Source organism: Microcaecilia unicolor, chromosome 1 (assembly GCF_901765095.1).
Source record: "Microcaecilia unicolor chromosome 1, aMicUni1.1, whole genome shotgun sequence".
Lineage (NCBI taxonomy): Eukaryota > Metazoa > Chordata > Amphibia > Gymnophiona > Siphonopidae > Microcaecilia > Microcaecilia unicolor.
The window spans coordinates 295634787-295657291 of NC_044031.1; the positions used below are offsets into that span (position 1 = coordinate 295634787).

Sequence of the window (22505 nt, forward strand, 5' to 3'; positions counted from 1 at the left end):
CAAAAACTGACATATTTCAATCACTATACTATAGGTTAACAAATACAAATACAACAAAAAATGGAAAATATATCATTTTAGTGGACTAAATACATTTTTCAATTAGCTTTCAAAGGCCAAAACCTCTTTCCTCAGGTCAGGACAGTTAGAGGGGTGGAGGATACAGGGCCGTGCAAAGTCTTCACACCCTTGTAAATATTTTACTGTTGTCTAAAAAAAACACATTTAATTCAAAATGCATTAAACTATCAGCTTGTTTTAACTGATTTATGTGACATCAAAATATGAAATCAAAAAGCCTTGACTAGTTAAAACTAATTTTACCCGAGTGAACGACAGTGAAACAAGAAGAGTACAGCTGGCTCCGTCTTCAGCTTCTCCTTCCCTCTCAGCTCAGCTGTGGACCCGCCCTCATTTCCTGTTAATGCAAGGGCGGGACGCTGAGAGGGAAGGAGAAGCTGAAGACAGAGCCAGCTGTACTCTTCTTGTTTCACTGCCGTTCCTAGGCGGTCGGTGGCCCAACTGTTTGGGGAGGCTAAAGGGGGCGGGGTTAGGGGTGGAGCTTAAATCCATAATTGTCTGATCATACACAGAAAAAAAAAAATGTCACAATTAATACCTTTTATTAAATTTAGATATTAGCTATGTATCATATGTCAAAGAATAAAGTGGTTGCTCAAAGCATATACTAACCACAATCGCTCAACTGCAAAACACTATGCACAACTTTGTGTAAAAACACACTCTGAACCTTACTGTACCATAAATATTACACTGGGCAGAACCTAATACACAAATATACAACCCATACGGAAAATGTAGACCGTCAACAATATTGAAACAAGGGATCATAATATCACAATTCTCATGTAGAGCCACAAAACATCCTAATTCATGTTTAATGTGGGATAAAATGTCATAAATAAGTAAATAAACTTTTAATGTTGAACACCTAATTCTCAAAGTGGACATATTCCAAACACTATAATGAAAATAAAATGATCTTTTCTACCTTTGTTGTCTGGTGACTTTGTTTTTCTGATTGTGCTGGCCCAGTATCCGATTCTGCTGCTATCTGTCCTCTTAACTCTGTTTCCAGGGCTTCCTTTCCATTTATTTGTTTACTTTCCGCCTTTCTTCTTCATTTCTTGTCCTACATCCGTAAGTAAAAGCTGGGTCCTCCGCAAACTTGACTGTCCAGTGGATCCAGCTTTTGCCTATTTTCTTCATCCATGTGCAGTTTTTCTACTCTCTTCCTTTTCTGTTATCTCATCTCCTTCCTCACTCCTCCCTCCCCCTCCATGTCCAGCAACCCTCCTCTCCCCCCTACCCTCCCCTCCATCTACCCATATCCAGCAACTCTCCTCTCCCCTGCCCTCTCCTCTCCCCTTCTTCCACCATGTCCAGCAACCCTCCTCTCCCCTTCCCTCCATCCAGCAACCCTCCTCTCCCCTTCTTCCACCATGTCCAGCAACCCTCCTCTCCCCTTCCCTCCATCCAGCAACCCTCCTCTCCTCTCCCGTCTGCCCTGTTACCTTCCTGCCCCCCCGCCGTACCTTTAAATATTATAGTTTTGCTGGAGTCGCGGGCAGCCGGCATTGAAGACATCGGCAGCCTTACGCCGGTTCCAGCAGCCTTCCCTTCCCTCGTTGCAAGTCGGATGATGGCTCCGCCCTCTTCTGACGTATTTCCTGTTTCTACGAGGGCGGAGCCATCATCCGACTTGCAATGAGGGAAGGGAAGGCTGCTGGAACCGGCGTAAACCTGCCGATGTCTTCAATGCCGGCTGCCCGCGACTCCAGCAAAACTATAATATTTAAAGGTACGGCGGGGGGCGGGGCGGGGCAGTGGCGGGCTGGGGAGGCTTAGCCTCCCCAAGCCTCTTATACGGGGTAAAATTAGTTTTAAGAGCTGGGCAGCAGGAAGGCAACGAGGGCAGGTTTCAAAATATTGAGGGTGCTCAAGCACCCACAGCACCCACGGAGTCGGCGCCTATGATTCTATATATGATGCATACATCGGCACCAAAATGAAATTCGCCTAAGCATATTCTATAAAATATGTCTTAATTTAGGAATACTTTACGCTTAAATTTCCTCGCGGTATATAGAATATGCCGAGTGCTGCTCTGCACGAATAAATTTAGTCATGGGCAGTTACGCCAAGTAAAACTTTGTGTAAGTCCCGATGTCTAAATTATGTGCGGATTGAGTGTATTCTATAATAACGCACATCGATTTTAGAAACGCCCATGACCCACCCATGGCCTTGCACATTATTCAACTATGTGAATTTATGTGACTTAGAATTTACGTGCATCTCATTACAGAATACGATTAGACAGTTCTGTGCATAAATTCTAATTAATGGCAATTAGTGTTGATATTTGGTTGTTAACATCCAGTTATCAATGTTGATTAGCTTGTTATCCAATTTGAATAGGAGTCCTTTTACAATGATACGGTAGAGCTACCATGGCGTTGGCGCACACCAATCAGGCACTACCACCGGCCCACCACAGGAGCCGGCAGTAGTGCTGCCACCACTGCATGCTATTTCTGGCATGACTGGAAATATTTTGTATTGCTATGGCGGGGGTTTCGCTGGCAGTAATTGGGCAGTGCCACACACTGCCTGTTTACCCCCGGGTTAGTGTGGGAACCCTTACCGCCTCCTAAACAGAAGGTGGTAAGTGCTCCTCCAGGAAATGGTCATATGGCAAAGTTTGTACTTACTACACAGGCATTTCCTTTTAAGAAAACTCACTGTGGTTAAAGAAGCCTTGGCATGCGACAAATCCACACACAGATGCCACTGCAGGGTCCCTTTTACCTCAGCTTGGTAAAAGAGCTCCTAAATTAGAATATTTTTTTTAAGTACAAAGACTCTGGAAAATAACATATTTACTAAGTAGTACATTTAAAACAAATTGGAGAAAATGAGTTTCACTCGATGCATAAGCAAGCTCTGGAATTCATTGCCAGAGGATGAAGTACATGCTGTTGGTGTAGCTGGATTTCAAAATGATTTGGACCAGTTCCTGGATAAAAATCCTAATTAAGGTGAACTTGGCAAAATTCATTACTTATCCACAGGGGCGTAGCTACGGGTGGGCCTGGATGGGCCCAGGCCCACCCAATCTCGGCTCAGGCCCACCCAAGTGACGACGACTGGAACGGCGACTTTTTTACTCAAAGTCGCAGCGATGAACGGGCGGGCAGCGCTTCAGTAGTAAAAGCAACAAGGAGACAGGTCGACTGCTCCGTCATTCGCTTCCCTGCTTGCCCTCTGCGTCCCGCCTTCCTCTGACGTCATTTTCTTTCAGGCAGGCGGGACGCTGAGAGGGCAGTGAAGCGAAGAACAGAGTCGAACCTACCTCCTTGTTGCTTTTCCTACCGCTGCCTGCCCGCTCGTTCGTCGCTGCAACTTCGGGAGTGCAAACAGCAAGCAAACTTGTGAGCTGCTTCATCCACGTTGTCCTTTCAGGTGGCTTGTCCTTTCAGGTGGCTGGGAGATGCTGCGAAGGGGGAGAGGGGGGGGGAGACGCTGGACAGAAGGGGGAAGGGGATGGGCAGAAACAGGATGGGCTGGGGAGAGAGGAGAATTGCTGGACAACAGGGATTGATGGAGGGGAAAGGGGAGAGAGGAAAGTTGCTGGAGATGGATGGAGGAGAGGGCAGGGAAGAATGGAGAGTTGCCGGAGGGAGCGGAGGGCAGGGGAAGGAGGAGAATTGCTGGGGATGGATGGAAGGGAAAGGGGAGAGAGGAGAATTGCTGGGGATGGATGGAGGGGAAAGGGGAGAGAGGAAATTTGCTGGAGATGGATGGAGGAAGGACAGGGGAGAATGGAGAGTTGCTAGATGGAGCGGAGGACAGGGGAAGGAGGATAATTGCTGGGGATGGATGGAGGGGAAAGGGGAGAAAGGAAATTTGCTGGAGATGGATGGAGGAGGGGCAGGGGAGAATGGAGAGTTGCGGGACGGAGGGGAGGGCAGGGGAAGGAGGAGAATTGCTGGACATGGATGGATGGAGGGGAAGGGGAGAGAGGAAATTTGCTGGGTATGGATGGATGGATGGAGGGGAGGGCAGGGGAGAGAGGAGAATTGCTGAACATGCAGGGGACAGAGGACATTTGCTGGATATGGGTGGATGGAGGAGATGGCAGGGGAGAATGGAGAGTTGCTGGACAGATGGATGGATGGAGGGAGGGGAGAAAAGTCAGGGAGGAGATGCGCATGGATGTAGGGGAGGGAAGAGAGCAGAAATGCTGGACATGGATTGAGTGGAGGGCAGGAAAGAGAGGAAAAATGTTGGACAAGGATGGAGGGAAGGAAAGATAAAGGAAGGAGATGCATATGGATGGAGGGGAAGGGAGAGAGGAGAAATGCTGGATATGGATGGAGAGGAGGGAAGACAGAGGAAGTAGATGCGCATGGATGGAGGGGAGGGGACAGGAAGTAGATGCACATGGATGGAGGGGAGTGAGGAGAAATGCTGGATATGGATGGAGGGGAAACTGCTGAGTTTAAGGGCTGGTTTGGAACATGTTGAGGGCAGATACTGAAACTCGAGGAAGTATAGGGACAGGGCTACAGATGGTAGACAGGACACATAAGGACACAGGAGAATGGTGGACATGGTGAGAGAAAAAATATCAAATGGAAAGAAGACACTGCATAAAACAGAAGACACTGGGACCCAAGCGAATAGATCGGACAACAAAGGTAGAAAAAAGTATTTTATTCAGAATTTATTAATTGGATTATGTCAGATTTTTGAAATGTGCATCTGTGATATTTTGCATGTAAGTTTCAATTTTTCTGGTATTGCTGCATGCTAAGTCTGACTTCTTGAGTTAACTTTCCAGTTCAGTATTTGCCTTCATATTTTTTGATTTCTAGTTCATTGTGTCATGTCTGTTGTGTCATGTGTTTTTCATGTGTAATCAAGGTGCAGTATTCTCTAGCGTGTAGTATTTGCAGCCCTTTTTGTTTTGCTTTTTTTTTTTTTCACGAGGTAGTGTATTGGTGTTTTAGAACCTAGTGTAATTACAGGTCTGTGTTTTCAAGCATAAGGTTGTAGCTCATCCTGTCCTTGGAATTAGTGCTGTTATGGTTTAGTAAGGGTACGAGTGTGTTTTTGCACAAGTTTGTGTATAGCATTTTGCAGTGGAGAGATTGTGGGATAATGTAATTATATTTAAAAATATCAATTTTTCCATTATGTATGTATGTGGTTATACTGATGCAGGGCAGCTGTTGGGCAGACTACTTAGAAAACCATCATCAAGTGAATTCTAAGGCATTATTTTGTAGGATCCCAAGAGACACTACTCATACTCATATAGACCGTGCATGCCCACCCATATTAGCTCTGGGCCCACCCAAAATCTCAGGTCTGGCTACGCCACTGCTTATCCCATATGGATAATCGGCGTGGAATCTCTCTTTAGGCTCCTACAAAGTCTTTGTGACCTCAATTTCCCACTGTTAGAAACAGGATGGTGTGCTTGATAACATTTTGGTCTGACCCGTTACAGCAATCCTTAATGTTCTTCAACTGTAGTAAAAGATTTGAAAAAAAAATAAATGATAAAATACATTTTCTCAGTAAAAATAAAATTAAACTGTAGAATTTGTTTTCAAATTGTAAAGTCAAGGTCATCAGTTTACTTTCATGTTAATACGATTTAACAAGTTTTTGAAGGACAGGTCCATTAGCGATTATTAGCCACACAGATCTGGGGATCTCACCTGGGAATCAGCAGCAGAGAATGGATCTCTTTCATTCAGATGAACTTGACTGGCCATTATCCTTTCTTATTTGCAATTGACTACAAGCCTTTCTAAATTCAAGCTGAAGTTGAGTCATATTTACAGTATAGTAGGCATTTCCCTACCCAAGAGAGCAGCTAGGTGAATTTAGAGTCACTGACATTTGCTACTGTAAAAGCCCATGCTAACACTGTTAACACCCACTATTAATAACAAAGCCCCGCTGCGCAAATGGACCTGTGGTAAAATAAACTATATTAATTAGCTGCAAGTCTGTATCTCAAGAGCTAGATTTTATAAAATTATTTCCTCTAGGTACAAGAAGCTTCAGTTGGAGGAGTGGCCCAGTGGTTAGGGTGGTGGACTTTGGTCCTGAGGAACTGAGTTTGATTCCCACTTCAGGCACAGGCAGCTCCTTGTGACTCTGGGCAAGTCACTTAACCCTCCATTGCCCCATGTAAGCCGCATTGAGCCTGCCATGAGTGGGAAAGTGCGGGTACAAATGTAACAAAAAAAAAAACAAAACTCTTGATTACCCAATTCTTAGTCCATGGTGCTAACAAGGTTATCCCCGGCACTGCTGGATTTTGAATGGTAGGTTTAATGGCCAACTTATCGGATGCTGTGACTTTTGTATCCTAATATTTACATATTAAAAATGGATTTAATCTGAACATTATGATGCTCCTTTACTAAAATGTGCTAAGCAGTCAGTGCATAAGTTAGTGTGTAGTAACTGCTAGCCTATGGGGATTGTTTACTAAAGCTTAGCTCAAGTTATCTGCAACCGGGCCCATTTTTTTCCTATCGGCCCTGCTGCAGATAAGCTCGAGCTAAGCTTTAGTAAACAACCCCCTATGATTGCTGTAAATATTGCCGCATTGCATTATAGCATACAATAATTTGAACATTAACAGCATACTGTATTATGGGGTGGGAAATGGACAGACTATGTGTTGGAAATGGGTGTGGACACGCACCATTAGTTACATAGAAGTGTCAAATGCATCCAAGCTAAGTAGGAAGTCTCTGTGCTACCTGCAAGCACATGGCAGAATGCTAATGTATTTATCTGTGTGATAACATTGTATAGGAACATACCGGGAACTGTCTCTACAGTTAGCACCCTTTAAAAAAAAAAAAGGCCCCCTAAATTGGAGTGGAGGGGGAATAGCCAAGGGATTAGACTTAGAGTGCAGGTCTTGCAATCCAGAGGTGGCCGGTTCAAATCCCACTGCTGCTCCTTGTGATCTTGGGCAAGTCACTTAACCCTCCATTGCCTCAGGTACAAACTTAGATTGTGAGCCCTCCTGTGACAGAAAAATACCCAGTGTACCTGAATGTAACTCACCTTGAGCTACTACTGAAAAAGGTGTGAGCAAAATCCAAATAAATTATTTGAGATTCTGTTGCTACTATCTGAGATTCTACACGGAATGTTGCTATTCCACTAGCAACATTCCATATAGAAGCCTGCCCTTGAAGATCACCAACGCGGCTGTGCAGGCTGCATGTACATTCAGGACGTCAGACTCACAGAAACAGAAGCCTGCGCGACCGCATTGCTGATCTGCAAGGGCAGGCTTCTAGGCTTCTACATGGAATGGAATGTTGCCAGTGGAGGAGTAGCGGAATGTTGCTAGTGGAGGAGTAGCCTAGTGGTTATTGCAGTGGAACATCGAACGTGGCTACCATTTGAGATTCTACATGGACCATTGCCAGTGGAGGAGTGGCCTAGTGGTTAGAGCACCAGTCTTGCAATCCTGAGGTGGCCAGTTCAAATCCCACCACTGCTCCTTGTGATCTTGGGCAAGTCACTTAACCCTCCATTGCCTCAGATACAAACTTAGATCGTGAGCCCTCCAGGGACAGAGAAATATCCAGTGTACCTGAATGTAACTCACCTTGAGCTAACACTGAAAAATGTGTGAGCAAAATCTAAATAAATAAATAAAAATATCAGGGTGGTTTACCAAATTTAATATATCACCTTAAAATATCTTAGGGTTATTGTTACATATTTAAAGATCTTGTGGACTTTGATTGTAGCAGATCTATAATATGCCTCATGGTGGCGAGGAATCAAGGTAGTATAGGCATCTCACTGCATGTTTTGCCATATAATCAAATGTGCAGATCTTGCTCTAAGTCATGCTGTTGAAACATCTGCGAATGTAGGCACCAGATAAAGAAGACAGCAAAATAATTCAAGCCACGGTAGGATGCTGAAATATATTCTGAACATTCAAAGCAGCAGTAGAGTTTCCCCACATATTCCCCAGATAGAATTAAACATGACCTACATCATTAAGGAGCACCTAAAACATCTCCCGTGTACATTCTGTACATTTCTTAACATTCTGCCTAATGAACTGTATAATTTTGTAACAGATGCCTGTTGGTGTTCAGCGTTTGGGACCCCAACACAGACAGCAGATGGGGAAATAGAAAATAACATAAGGAAGAAAAGACATTGTTCCTAATCGAGAATCATATCTTAAGGATGTATGTTTTTCTCTCTCCATTTCTCATTCATTTCCATTTAGCAGAGGAGTGTGGTAGCTGTGTTAGTCCACTCTTAAGGTTATCAATAGAAATCAAACAAAATAAAACATGGAAAAGAAAATAAGATGATACCTTTTTTATTGGACATAACTTAATACATTTCTTGATTAGCTTTCGAAGGTTGCCCTTCTTTGTCAGATCGGAAATAAGCAAATGTGCTAGCTGACAGTGTATATAAGTGAAAACATTCAAGCATTACTATGACAGTCTGTCAGGGTGGGAGGATGGGGGTGGGTCGGAGGTATGCATGGGGACATCAAAGCATATCATTGATATTCTAACAGGATGGGTGTGGATAGGTGAGGGGTGGGGTGATCAACAGAGACATACAGCTTTATGGTTTATAATGGGTTAGGAACCCCAGATCCTTGTTAAGTCCTTTCTGTTGGGTGTTAAAATATTCAATCATTCTGACTTCAAAGGTCTTATGTTCTTGTATGGTTTTAAAGTTACCTTTCAGTATTCTCACTGTGAAATCCCTGGTACAGTGTCCTGGTTCTGTGAAGTGCTGTCCCACCGGGGTGGGGGCCCTACTGGCTGTATTGTTCATGTGATGTCTATGTAAATTGAATCTTGTCTTAAGCATCATTCAGTGTAAAAAATGTAACTAAGGATGCTATATTGGAAAAACAGGCCAGATGCTTAAGACAAGATTCAATTTACATAGACATCACATGAACAATACAGCCAGTAGGGCCCCCACCCCGGTGGGACAGCACTTCACAGAACCAGGACACTGTAACTTTAAAACCATACAAGAACGTAAGACCTTTGAAGTCAGAATGATTGAATATTTTAACACCCAACAGAAAGGACTTAACAAGGATCTGGGGTTCCTAACCCATTATAAACCATAAAGCTGTATGTATCTGTTGATCACCCCCACCCCTCACCTATCCACACCCATCCTGTTAGAATATCAATGATATGCTTTGATGTCCCCATGCATACCTCCGACCCACCCCCATCCTCCCATCCTCCCACCCTGTCAGACTGTCATAGTAATGCTTGAATGTTTTCACTTATATACACTGTCAGCTAGCACATTTGCTTATTTCCGATCTGACGAAGAAGGGCAACCTTCAAAAGCTAATCAAGAAAAGTATTAAGTTATGTCCAATAAAAAAAGGTATCATCTTATTTTCTTTTCCATGTTTTATTTTGTTTGATTTCTATTGATTTCCATTTAGAAAATGCTCAAAAAACGGATTCCTTTCGCAGTTACAGATGCAGGAGGAGGCAATACTCTAAAGTGGGCTGATGCTACAAGATGAGATCATATTTTATAACAACATCTGGGTGTCCAGATACTGTTACACAATACTAGCATAAACCAGTATCAGTGTGCCTATAATTGAGGCACTCAAAGTTATACCAGCCACAGACATAGCTTAACTGAAGGTGTCTAAATCCAATAATGGCAGGCATAACTTACATTATTATGTTAAGTTGCATGTGTAAGTGACTACTGTGCCCTTGCCCTTCCCATGCTCCATCTATGTGAACATCGACTTGCATTTACACACTAACCATCAGATTTTATATATGGCGCATGTGTAATTAAATTGAGTAATAAGCCTATAAGAACCAATAATTGGGTGCTATCAATTATTGGCGTTAATTGGCAACAATATGGATTTAAACACATCTTGCTTGCTACATGCTGTTCTATAAAGATGCACGTGCAAAGTTTTTAGAATGCAACTGAAAAGTGGGCATGGCTATGGGTCTGGGTGGGTCAGGGGCGTTCACTATGATGCACGTAGTAATATAGAATTCAGGGGATCCACATCTAACTTACGTGTCAGGATTTACACCAGGTTTCAGTTGGTATAAATCCTGGCACTTAAAGTTGGGTGCGGATCCCGCTGCTATGCACTATTCTATAAACAGTGCCCCACACAGAGCGCCATTTATAGAAAATTTTGGATCAGTGTGGATTACACTATATAAAAAGAAACTAGGATAACCCTAGGAAGAAATATTAACCAAAACTTACACTAAATTAATATAAGCCCTAAAAAAGGGACAAAAATCCTTTAACCAAATTTCTCTCTCTCTCTCTCATCCATCAAATAAATACAAAGAAAAATAGATGGGTCTTTAATAACTTATGAAATGCCAGATAACCTTAAGTCAATCTCAATTCAGATGGAAAGGAGTTCCAATGCTGAGCAGAACTATAGGCAAATCCCACTACATGAACCGATTTGCACTTCACTTTTTTCAGAGTAGGGAACTGTAATAGATCATTAACCCTTGACCTAAAATAACGATCTGTTTCAAAAAGCAACAAATTAACTAAATATTCAGAGGCAGAACCACGGAATATTCCGTGCACTAACCTGCATAATTTAAATTGGTAGAAGCCTCCACTGGAAGCCAATGAAGGCTCCTCAACAAGGGTGTAACATGGTCAGATTTTTGTTTGACAAAGATCAACTTAGCTGCTGTATTTTGTAAAACCTGAAAATGCCTAAAAGATGATTTAAAACAACCTAGGTAGAACAAATTACAATAGCTGAGCTGAGACAGCACTAATGCCTGTATCATAATTTGAAAATTAGCATGTTTTACACACTTTAGCTGCCAAGTCTTATGCCACTTATACACACCTTAGGGAACAGTATTTACTCAATTTGCTACCATTTTGGTCACCGCATCTCAAAAAAGATATAGTGGAATTAGACAAGGTACAGAGAAGGGCGACAAAAATGATAAAGGGGATGGGACAACTTCCCTATGAGGAAAGGCTAAAGTTGCTAGGGCTCTTCAGCTTGGAGAAAAGACGGCTGATGGGAGATATTAAAAAGGTCTATAAAATAATGAGTGGAGTAGAACAGGTAGACATGAATCGCTTGTTTACTCTTTCCAAAAATACTAGGACTACGGGGCACGCAATGAAGCTAAAAAGTAGTACATTTAAAACGAATCGGAAAAAATATTTCTTCACTCAATGTATAATTAAACTCTGGAATTGCCAGAGAATGTAGTAAAAGCAGTTAGCGGGATTTAGAAAAGGTTTGGCTAGCTTCCTAAAAGAAAAGTCCGTAAGCCATTGTTAAAATGGACTTGGGGAAAATCCACTGCGTATTTCTAGGATAAGCAATATAAAATGTACTGTTCTGGGATCTTGCCAGGTACTTGCAACTTGGATTGGCCACTGTTGGAAACAGAATGTTGGGCTTGATAGACCTTCAGTCTGACTCAGTATGCCAATACTTATGTATTTATACACTTAACTGCAGAATGCTGGTAAACCCTGGATTCTGTAACAGATACCCACATTTGGATCCACAAACTAGTTAACGAGCCACTAGCAATCAATTATTATATTCATTGGCACTAATTTGGATTTGCCCACATGCAATTCTATAATGCTGTGCACCCAAAATATCTCATTTGAAATCCAAATGGGGCACAGCCATGGGAGGGCATGGGCGTGTCGAGGCATTCCAAAAAATTTAGTACACTTATAGAATACTGGGCTTACATACCCAACTTTCGCATCAGAATTTATACCAGTTTTCAGCAGGCATAAATCCTTGCACCCAAAGTTAGGCAAGTGAATCTATGCTAAAGCACTGTTCTGTAAAAGGCTTTCAGCCCGCAGCACCCTTTATAATATAGCGCACAGCATGAATTTTTCACAGTACCTCAATTTCAATGCCATTAATGGAATCTGGTCCACAGTGAAACATATGGGACTAGATTCTATATATGATGCTGAAAAAAATACACCTAGGCGTATTCTATAAAGTATATCTAAATTTAGAATAAGCCTAAATTTCCACGTGGTTTATAGAATATGCTGAGCACGCATCCAAGCAAGTAAATTTAGCTGCAGGCAGTTACGCCAAGTAAACAGTGTAAATGCCAACATCTAAATTAGGACGGACCGGGTGTATTCTATAACAATGCACATAGATTTTAGAAACACCCATGACCCGCCCATTCCACACCCATGGCCATGCCCCCTTTTCAACTATGCAACTTTGAATTTATGCGCTTAGACAGTTGTGCGCATAAATTCTAGTGAATGCCAATTAGTCAATAATTGCTTGTTAATTGGCAATTATTAGCTTTGAGCGGCTTAACTAAATTGCATGTGCAAATCCAGAATAAGACAGGATTTGCGCACACAACTTTAAGTCGCGCTATATAGAACCAAGGGGATGATTTTTTTAACCTATTGTTTGTTATTTGTCATATAGATAGTTGTCCTGTTTCTTGGGGTAGATACACAATTAGAGTTTATCTTGGACAGATAGCTGCTTATGTATTTGTATTGCAGTCATCTCAGGTCTAATATTTCAGATGCATTAAACAGTATTCAGAGATGTGTCCATTGAAATTCCTTCTATACATGTATTAATCTTTCAGTAGCATCCTTAACCACAGTGAAATCTGCCAGAATCAGATATGCATCTGTCAATATATCCTGCAACAGAACTGTGTAAAGACAGATGCTGAATTTTCTGTTAAGGACATGCATCCTTGATGCTCTTATCAATTGATTGCTTCTGAATGCTTTTCACTGTTTGAGAGACTTAAACAAAGTTCCTTAAAGATGTGTCAAACTCTATTGAATTTTCTAGTTCTGGCCCTCGAACTCCGCATATGTATTTCTTTCTGCTATGAAATTTATGTTAAACTACATGAGTAAAACTGATACATACACCACCAGACATGACTACAGTAATGCTCTGGTATTTGCAAAACTCAGGATCAAGGTCCATGATTGTCCTGAATACATTTATGCTTTTATTTATTTGGCTTGATGATCTATGTATCGTGCAATATCTATGCTATTACAGCAATTGAAAAACAGAGATCAGATCAAATCAAATAGTTTACAAAAGAAAAAAGAGAGCATGGCATTCTGCAAGGAGGGGGAAAAAAGCAAAGACACATAATAGGGTGCCCAAGGCAAAATGCTTTCACAGACAGGTGATGGCCCTAGGCTGAGACAAAAACAGATTGTTTTAAAGGTTTAAGACCTAGCTTGAGGATGGCAAGGATTACTGGCACATTATATCCATCCTTTATTTTTATTTTTTTTTGAAACACCTGTAAATTATATAACCAGAATATCTCTTTTACCATTGAGAACAACACAACAAATGAAAACACACAGGATACATCTGCAGTCTGTGTCATGCAAATAGCAAGAGACGGATCTAGATTTGGTAACTCAGTATTTGGAAACTAAGGCCAATGCCTTACAGCCTTCTACGGTCTGTATACTGTAAATGGCAAAAGACAGATGAAAATCAAGTCTGTGTATTGTTGTTATTATATGATACAAGTGAAGGTGTTGTGCATCTGAAGGAGGGGAAGACATCTTAATGTAGAAATTTGCAAGCTAACCACGGTCAGTAATACTTTTGAATTTAACGTACGTGGAGGGGCATAATCAAACGGAAACGCCTATCTCCATGGGCGTTTATCTCCGAGAACGGGTCCGTGAAGGGGCGGGCCGAACCATATTTTCGAAAAAATGGACATTTTTTGAGCTGGGCGTTTGGTTTTTTTAGCGATAATGGAAACTAAAAACGTCCTAATCCGAGCCATTTGGTCGTGGGAGGGGCCACGATTCGTAGTACACTCGCTCCCCTGATGTGCCAGGACACCAACTGGGCACCCTAGGTCAGTGCGGTAGACTTCAGAAAAAGCTCCCACATGCATAGCTCCCTTACCACAGGTGCTGAGCTCCCAACCCCCCTCCCCCAAAACCCACTACCCACAAATGTACAACACTACCATAGCTCTTAGGGGTGAAGGGGGCACCTACATGTGGGTACAGTGGGTTTTGGAGGCCTCCCATTTACCAGCACAAGTGTTACAGGTGGGGGGGGGATGGGCCTGGGTCCACCTGGCTGAAGTGCACTGCGGTACCCACTAAAAGTGCTCCAGGGACCTGCATACACACAGGCCTCTAGGACTTGTTGCTGCTGTATAACATTGGCACACTAGTTTACACCTGAAGACTAATCTCTCCAAAAATGTCCTTTATTGGAATAAGCATGCTTATTCACAGTTAACTGCAGATCAGAGGTTGTGCCCCACCACTGGCAACGAGTCTCCCTGGTAGTGAGATTAGCATTAGGTCAGAGCTGGCAGAATGCTGTACAATGCCCTCTTTCAGCCACATTCAAAGTAAGAACTAAGTTCTCTAACGTGGCTAACACAGGAAAGGGAACTAAAACTGGCTTACAAAAATGGCCACTACCGCATGGACTACAACAGGAAACACAACAGGGCACACTCTGACCCAGTAGGCAGGGGGAAAAGCACCATGGGAGACGAGCCTACCAACTACCAACATCGTGAGACTGTCACAAAAGTTAATGAAATCACGGAGCCCAATACCCTGCACCCACCACAATGCAATGCTGATGTGACCCTGTACTGCACCCGAGAGCCACATCTGACCCAGGAAAAGGCAGAGAGAGGATCGAACACATTCTGCTGTCATGGAGGTGGGTACGGCATTTGAGGCTGGCATAGAGGCTGGAAAAAAAGTTTGTAAAGTGGGGGTTTTTTGGTGGTAGGGGGTTAGTGACCACGGGGGGAGTCCGGGGAGGTCATCCCCGATTCCCTCCAGTGGTCATCTGGGCAGTTGGGGCACTTTTTTGGGACTTGTTCGTGAAAAAAAGGGTCCAAAAAAAGTGACCCAAAATCGCGGTAAAAACGCCTTTTTTTTTTCGATTATCAGCTAAAGATGCCCATCTCTCCTCGGCCGATAACCACGCCCCAGTTCCGCCTCCACCACGCCTCCGACACGCCCCCGCCAACTTTATTCGTTTCCGCGATGGAGTGCAGTTGGAAACGCCCAAAATCGGCTTTCGATTATACCGATTTGGGCGCCTTTGCGAGATAAACATCTATCTCCCGATTCAGGTCGCACTATAGGCGTTTTTCTCTTTCGAAAATAAGCTGGATTGTGTCCCAAGACTCCATCACATTTAACTGCCTATGCTGCAGTAAACCCCTTAAGTAGGTTTTTCTCGTGTGCTGTCATTTTTAGCGTAGCAGGAAAATGGTCAATTTTTCATGTTCTGAATTAATAGCCATGCGCTAATGTTGCCATAACAAAAATTAGCATGCGAGTCTTTACTGTCCCCTATTTTGTAGACGGTAAAGGCTCACATGGTAATTCCACATGAATCAGTTAGCATGTGGAAATGTGGATGCACCAAATGATTTGCGCTGTCATGCCCACTCTCCACCCCGAGACACACCCCCCACTGAGAAAAAAAAACAACAAAACAAATCAGCACATTGTTTGCATGCGCATCCTGGGCCTCAGCGCATTCCACAGTAAGCTTTTTTAAGCTGTGGTAAGTGCGTGCTAACACTTACCGCAGCTTAGTAAAAGGAGCCTTATATGTGGTTGGCATGATGGCAAATTGCTGACCAGTGTTATGAATGACTAAAACCTGTACAGAGTGGAAGGTGCAGCTCTGGCCTTCTTGCTGGGCAGACTGAATAGATTGTTCACAAAATGTCATACAAGGGAAGGCAAGTACATTATCTGAAGGCAACATCCTACTAACAGACTGGATTGTCTGCTACTTAATGAGAGGATAGCCATGTTATGTTGCTGTGGCTTTTGTGCAATTCTGTTGAGTTTCTGTTGTCTGTTTTTATTCCACTGAATTTTAAAAAGTGTTATATTTGATGTTTAAGACACATTTTCTGCATTCCCTCTCCTCATTTCTACCTGGCTAATTCTTACCTCTGCGCACACATGCACACCAGAACACACAAGATAAGTGATTTTGAGTCTACCATCATTAGCACTGAGTTGTTTAAAAGACATGTAGAGTTTGCGAGGGTGATGCAATAAGCATATTAAGCGATACAGCAGCATCATTTAAAAAAAGAAAAAAAAGATAAAGACAAACATTTTAAAAAAAAATTTTGTTCACACACTCAGGAAGGCAGAGAGTTTTGTCTATGATTAAATCCGTCACCTGGGGGATCACGTGACGCCATGCACGTGAGCGGTCACTAAAAGATCAGCTCCGTGCTCCTTCTAGATAACCCCAGTTAGGAATCCCGCAAACTGATACCAAAACGCCCCAGAAAGGGCCAGGATACCTTCTCAACGTTATAATCATTTTAGCTGACGAACAAAAGCGGCGATGGCGGCCAAATCGCTCCGACGAGACAAGGAAAAGAGCAAACTCGGAGAAGACAAGATGGCGGCCCCGGCAAGTCCGTCGAGCGTAACAGTTAGCTCCGCATAGACAGCTGAAATTGTGGGAGAAGTCACCACAGCACTGGAAGCCATCTTAGATAAGAAACTACAGGGGCTGGAAACCAAACTGGAGGGTCTCCAAACGCACATGACTCAACTAAGCCAAGAAGTGGCTAGCTTTCAACAGCGCACGGGGGCCCTCGAAGACCAAGTCACTGCGGTGGAACACCATTATTCCAAGCTCCTGAAAATGGTTGAAACTCAGGCGGAAAAGCTTGAGGATCTTGAAAATCGATCGCGAAGAAACAACCTTCGCTTTGTAGGCTTACCGGAGGAGCTGGGAGACAAGGAACTACGTGGTTTTTTGGAGACGTGGCTAGCAAAAGAACTCCGTTTACCTGCAGATATGGGCCCACTGATCATCGAACGAGCCCATAGGGTAGGCCCGGTGAGACAGAATAACAACAGACCAAGGGTGGTTATCTGCAGAATATTAAACTTTCATCATAAAACTATCATAATGCAGAAATTGCGAGCGGGAGCCAGTTTGAATTACAACAATTACAAAATCCTATGTTTCCAAGATTATTCCATGGCGGTGGCCGCCCAAAGAAAGAACTTGAGATAGAAGAAGCGCTCTTTAGTCCTTACCGCTATATTACACTACTACACTTGCGGAATGCAGAAATACCACAAAAGCATAGAAATAATGTTCTACTTAAACCAATAAGAGAAGCATGGAGATTTATAGGGACATTACTAGGAGGGGACCCAAGAACCACTGAACTTATCAATATTAAGGGGAACCCGGCCTTCATACCTGGGATGGAAAATAAAACTTTTGACAGATGGGAACAACTAGGGGTAATTGAATTGGCAGATGTTTTAGATGCAACTGGCGAAATCAAACCGCTGACACAGCTGGTAGGCCAGAATGAACAGGGCTGGGGAGACAGATATGCACACTGTCAACTGAAACATTACATACAATCACTAAACAAAGAAATGTTGAATAACAAATTAGGCAATCAAATGAAGACTTTCTTTGATGAGATCTCTGAACATGCCCCCTCCATATCACAAATACATCAAAAGCTGTGGAGTCTAGCCCCGGGGAAAGACCTGACTCAGATCCGGCAGAACTGGGAAAAGGATGTGGGAAGGGCATTGGACTCATGGGATATGACAACGCAGCTCAAAAATATTCCACACATAATAGGAGGAGCTGATTATAGAGAATGTGCGTATAGAATATTACACAGAGCATACTTTACCCAAGTTCAACTGTTTAAATCGGGGGGAATTGAAACAGCTATGTGTTTGAAATGTAATAATTCTGAGAACTCACTATATCATGCACTGTGGGATTGTGTACCAATACAACGCTACTGGAGGCAAATAATTGCTTATCTTTCAGGGGTGGTGGGTAGTAGAAGAGACATGAACCCACTACAACTAGTATTAGATATGAATGAAGCACAAAGAAGATTAAATGCTGATAAAACACTGTTGTGCCGAAAACTTTATCTGGTAGCAAGAAAATGTATCATGCAACATTGGACTGTAGCCAATCCGCCGACCTTCTGGCATTGGCGCAACAAGGTGCATCAATTGCTAGTCTGGGAGGCCAAGGAAGCCAAAGGACATTGTAAAAGGAAAAACCGATGACACAGAAAGGACGTAGTCTTATTGTTAATTCCTTATAAGCATATACTATAAGCTGACAGATGCGGGTTTTGGCATATAGGAGTTACTGGGAGGGATGAAGGGAGGGGGGAGGGAGATGAAGAGGAGGAGATCAAGGGAGGGGGGGGGGAAATAAAGGTTAAAGATTGGAAATATGTAGGTTAACTAGAAAGGGGAATAGCATCAAGTTAGGTGATCTGAACAGGATAAATTGGAGTAAGAGCAAATGATGTAGAATTTCATTGCATGTAAACTGTGAAAGTAAATGTTTGTTAATATGTAGACATGTCAAAATAAAAAATTGTTGAAACATAAATCCGTCACCTGCAGGGGTTCACCTCATTAGTGAGTGAAATAACAGAAGAGGCCCCGGTGACCATATGAGACTTTCCCCTTAAACCCTTAATATATGACAATTGTTCACTCCTGTATGAATTTCTACTATTTTTTATATCCTAGACATAAGCAGTGGATATTTCCCAAGACAATTCTAATACTGGCTTATGGATTTTTCTTTTAGGAATCTATCCAAACCTTTTTTAAACTCTGGTAAGCTAACTGATTTTACTACTTTCTTTGGCAAGAATTCCAGCATTTAATTACATGTTGAGTGAAGAAATATTTTCTCCTATTCGTTTTAATTTTACTACTTTGTAGCTTCATTGTGAGCCTCCTAGTCCTAGTATTTTTGGAGAGAGTAAACAAGTGATTCACGTCTACCCATTCCACTCCACTCATTATTTAATAGACCTTTACCACATCTCCCCTCAGCCGTCTTTTCTCCAAGCTGAAGAGCCATAGATGCTTTAGCCTTTCCACATAGGGAAGTTGTCCCATCCCCTTTATCATTTTTGTCGCCCTTCTCTGTACATTTTCTAATTCCACTATATCATTTTTTGAGATGCAGTAACCAGAATTGCATACAATATTCAAGGTCTGGTAGCACCATGGAGCGATACAAAGGCATTATAACGTCCTCATTTTTGTTTTCCATTCCTTTCCTAATAATACCTAACATTCTATTTGCTTTCTTAGCCGCCACTGCACACTGAGCAGAGGGTTTCAACGTATCATCAATGATGACACCTAGATCCCTTTCTTGGTCGGAGACCCTAATGTGCAACTTTACATTACATGGCTATAATTCGGGTTCCTCTTTCTCACATGCAACACTTTGAACTTGCTCACATTAAACATCATCTGCCGTTTAGATGCCCAGTCTTCCACTCGTAAGGTCCTCTTGTAATTTTTCATAATCCTCTTGGAATTTAACAACTTTAAATAACTTTTGTCGTCAGAAAATGTAATTACCCCACTAGTTACTCCCATCTCTGGAAAATTTATAAATATGTTAAAAAGCAGCAGTACCTTATCTCTGTTATTAAGAGCTTTTAAAAGTGTTTTTCTGAACTAGGATTCTGCCCATCCCCCAACAGGTCTCTTGTAGGCAGGTTTGAATAAGATGAGGTGTGGCTGGCTCACTTCCTCAATTAGGAAAACTGAGGGCCACCACATGGTCCTTTGAGATTTGGCTTGCGCTGAAACCTCACTGTCTGAGATAAGATAATTCCTGCATTCCCTGTACTCTTTTCTACCTGGCTAATTCTTACCTCTGTGCTGTGTTTTTTGTGCAATTCTGTAGAGTTTCTGTTGTCTGGGTTTGTTTGTTTTTAATTCCACTGCATTTTAAAAATTATTATAGTTTCACAGCCAGCACAGACCACAAATCTTGCTTCTTAAGCCCTCCTACCCTACCCCTCATCCCAAATAGCAGTGTAGTAAGGTGGTTATAATACAGTTTTGGAGAAATGTTTCATGACTAACACGTGCTACCCCTCAGCCCACTCACCCCAAGGGTAGCACTTGCTATATAGTTTGCCTGATCCACTGTTTATCTCCAGCAATTAATTCTATCCTATTCGCATCTGTCTTTTGAAAGCAAATCATTTTAACTCTCAAGCCTTCTGCTTTGGATCAGGTGCCTTTCCTGTTTTTAGATTAAAAGGGTCTTATTTAGCATATACACCAGTTTGTTACTCTTTCATATACCTCTACTAGAAGGATATTAACTTATCTTCTCCTTCCCTTACAATTGTTCCCCAATAGGCAAGGAAGTACACTGAACTACACCCACAGAGTACATCTAAATAAGTTCCTAGATACCTCATAATAAATCTAACTGCTTCCTGTATTCCTCAGAACAGGTGTAAGAGAAAATAAATTATAGCCCTTTCATTTCCTTAGATCCACAGGCTCAAAAAGCTCCTACACTTGAAATATGACAAAGCAACACCGTGCCCCTAAAGCTTTGGCTCCCATTAGAGCTATTGCCCCTGTACAGACTGAATTTAAACTAAAGAAACAAACACTTAACTTAAAAGTGCTAAGATGCCTTCTGCAACTGTTCCATGGCCGACAATGGCCAGAGTTTTGATGTACTGCATCAGGGTCCGTGGAGCACAAGCAGGACTCCAAACGCTTAGATCATTTGTCTGGGGCTAATCGGGCATTTTCAGCAGCACTATCTGGTTAAATGCTGCTGAATATGCTCAGTTAGCCCCAAATGACAAACAGCCGGGAGCCATCTCTGGTCAATTAAATCGTTTTGACCCCCATGTTGTTTTCCTGAATTTTGAATGGAAGTGTATCAAATACTGGTAATAAATAAACAAATTAATATAAGATATAATGTTTAGATTACATGTCTGGGCTCTGGAAAAGCTGAGATACAAGCGAGTCAGATAGCTACCTGAGACAGGGCTGACACAATCAATCCTATTGGAGGTTGGAGCTAAGTAGTACGGATGTGATGGCAGAAAAATTATCCATTTGTTTCATTTTTGGCACATCTCTATCATGTGAGCCTTAGTGCCACCCCTACAGTGTTGTTTCTTATAAATCTCCCAATCATACTCTGTCCCATGAAACTCTGATTTATAACTGAGAATCTAATTTCAACACGTGCTTATCCCACTTATTTTTCATCATAGTGGTTTTAATTATAATTTTGCATTTTATAGGTGTGGGGTGTTTAATTTTCAAAGCCACTTAGGTGTGTAAATATTGATTTAAACAAATAAAGTGGCTGTCTGAAAATTGTTCTCACTCAATGAAGCTGAAAGTCCAGTCCTGGTCCACAACGTGCAAAGATTTAGGTTCATTAAGGGGTCCTTTTACTAAGGTGCAGTAGTGTAGACACATGTTTTGGGCGTGCGCAGATTCATTTTTCAGCGCACCTGCCAAAAATGCCTTTAAAATTTTTTCTCTTGAAAATAGACCTTACCGCCAGCCATTGACCTAGCGGTAAAGTCTCACAGGGTAACCAGGTGGTAATGACCTACGCGCGTCAAATGCCACTTATTTTTTCGGATGAGCACCAAAAATGAAATTCCCACAAGAGGCAGGCAGTACCCAGGCAGTAACTCCATTTTGGTGCACGTTGGGAGGACGTAGACGCTTACGCAGATTAGTAAAAGGGCCCCTCAGGGAGAACTGATGAAGACTGCATAAACCTGTATGTACACCTTTCTAGTAAACTTCTACCCACAAATAAAGCATGTACAGATAGCTGTGTGTATCTTATAGTCATGGCAATTTTCATAGTGAACATAGTTGCATTTCTCTTAACGCAGGCAGTTTGAAAAGTGAACAATGCATAGAATTGTCACAGAAGTGCACTCTTTCTACATATATCAAAATAATACTGTTTTGATGCAGCTTATCATTTGATAATGTAAGTATTTTATTAATATTTTAATCTGTTTTTCATCTAACCATTTCTTGTGATTAAGGATGCCAAATACAGCTTTTGATTCCCAATATCTAGGTAGTGGTTGAAAAAGAGTTAATGCATTGGCAAGTGCTGTTCCATTAAATACCTAGTCCTTCCATTTAAAAACTCTCATATCTTTTGCAGGTTATTAAAATCAGTTAGAAGTTGCAAAGAAAACATCTACTGATTCCCTAATCTCTCTCTAGAGTGTGCTCTCCATTTCCTACAAAACATTTAGACAAGTCATTTTGGAAATATGCAAAATAAAACAACACAAAGCCCCATGTCGCATCTAAGCAAGAATTGGGACATCCAGATCAGGATGTTTACAATTAACCTAGCATTTTACAGAAGGCTCTGATGAAAATACATATAAGACACCAACACACATGCATTTTCTTGCAGATATGGTGATGTCACTAACATCACAAACCTGCACTTTCACAAAAAAAAGAGTAGCATTACTTGGGGCTTTACATTTAAGTGCCTGTCTCACAAGACA

At 42.0% G+C, this 22505-nt stretch overlaps 1 protein-coding gene across 1 annotated transcript in view; it reads right to left on the reverse strand.

Annotated features, from left to right (window-relative positions):
- LOC115476280 (cadherin-12-like) overlaps positions 1-22505 on the reverse strand; it is a 434758-nt gene that overhangs the window by 177751 nt on the left and 234502 nt on the right. The window lies entirely within an intron of this gene.